The sequence below is a fragment of the Triticum aestivum genome, unplaced genomic scaffold, assembly GCF_018294505.1.
Source record: "Triticum aestivum cultivar Chinese Spring unplaced genomic scaffold, IWGSC CS RefSeq v2.1 scaffold4B_scf_1987, whole genome shotgun sequence".
NCBI lineage: Eukaryota > Viridiplantae > Streptophyta > Magnoliopsida > Poales > Poaceae > Triticum > Triticum aestivum.
In genome coordinates, this window is record NW_025225099.1 from 1,097,398 (window position 1) to 1,098,783 (window position 1,386).

Genomic DNA, 1,386 nt, shown 5'->3' on the forward strand with positions numbered 1-1,386 from the left:
TATGGCTTTTCCTGGACTGTAGATATGAAGAACAGACTCGATCTAAACTACGAAAAACTGTAAAATCTCACCGAGCAACCTGGAAATCTGGTACCACTTGATAGGGGCAAAGGTGTCCCGATGTTTCGATGAGATAGATATCATTTTCTGTGGGAGTCGACTTTGACGATCCGACTACGAACGTGCGAAGACGTCGTGCATTAGCAATCGCTAAACCAATTTCCGAGGGGTTATTGACCACGCCGGAGCACGATCAACCTGACCACGAGGGTCTATTTCCTGCAAGCAAACGTAGAACGAGCAAGAAACTGAGATTGCAATCTGGATATTGCGAATATAAGATGAAAGCTTTATTGATCAAGATGGGGTTCTCTGACGTCTTGATCTAGTCGTTGCACACAAACGAAGTACGTGAAGTTACAGCTATGGCAAACTTTTAATCTAAAAAAAACAAAGTCTAAACGGTGCCTAAGGGCTATATATATGGAGGAAGAGGGGGGATTTCGTGGCCCTTGGAGGAGGGGTCTAAAACCAATCCTATCTCTTGTTTCCCCACACATACAGACTCTAAAAACAGCCTATACTCAAGTATTTCAAAATTACATGGGCCTGGCCCAATAATATGGTGACGTAGCACCTATAGTAGCCTCTGGATGAAATTTAGGAAGTGGCATCTTGTATATTTCGTCCAAGCCTTCATGCACTCATTATGGTGGCTTCAAAGTCCTGAAATCATCACTTGAAACTTCATTCTTGTTCCCCTTGCGCATGCCATCATCTCCATGCTTGAACTTGCTCCAAGGTTCATTTTTCTTGTCCAAGCTAGGCCCTTCATTTGTAAGCAAAACAAACGTATCCAATAGGCAGATTCATATTCTCATGAACATTGGAATATTTACCAAGAAACGAAAGTACCTGGTAATTCAATTGGCGTGCGTGAGCTCTAGTAATTGGTCCAGTATGTATAGCAGCAGGGGTTGTGGGTGTAACAATGGTATTGATGTCCTCATCACTTCGCGAGGGCAATGCTCCAGTTGGGGCCCCGGGAGGGGGCTCCGACGAGCCCTGCGGTAGGGCTTTAGGGGCAGCCCGAGCGGGCCCTGGCGGCACGGCAGCGGTAGCCACTCCAACTGGACGCTAAAGAAAAGGAAGTGGGTTCCTCTAGATGAGTAAGTTCCCCTTGCTCCGTACCTTAATTAGTGATTGATCTCCCCCCTCAAGAGAGTCAAGCTGAACTTTTCTAGCCGCGCAGGGGCCCTCCTTCGAACATGGAAAAGGTTCATGGGGCATACGAGGCTGAGAAGACGGTCGCGCCCCCGCCTGAGGTGCGGGCTAAAGGGTTGTCGGCACCCTCGCCTAGCATGGAGGGGCATGTGCGGTCGGTGA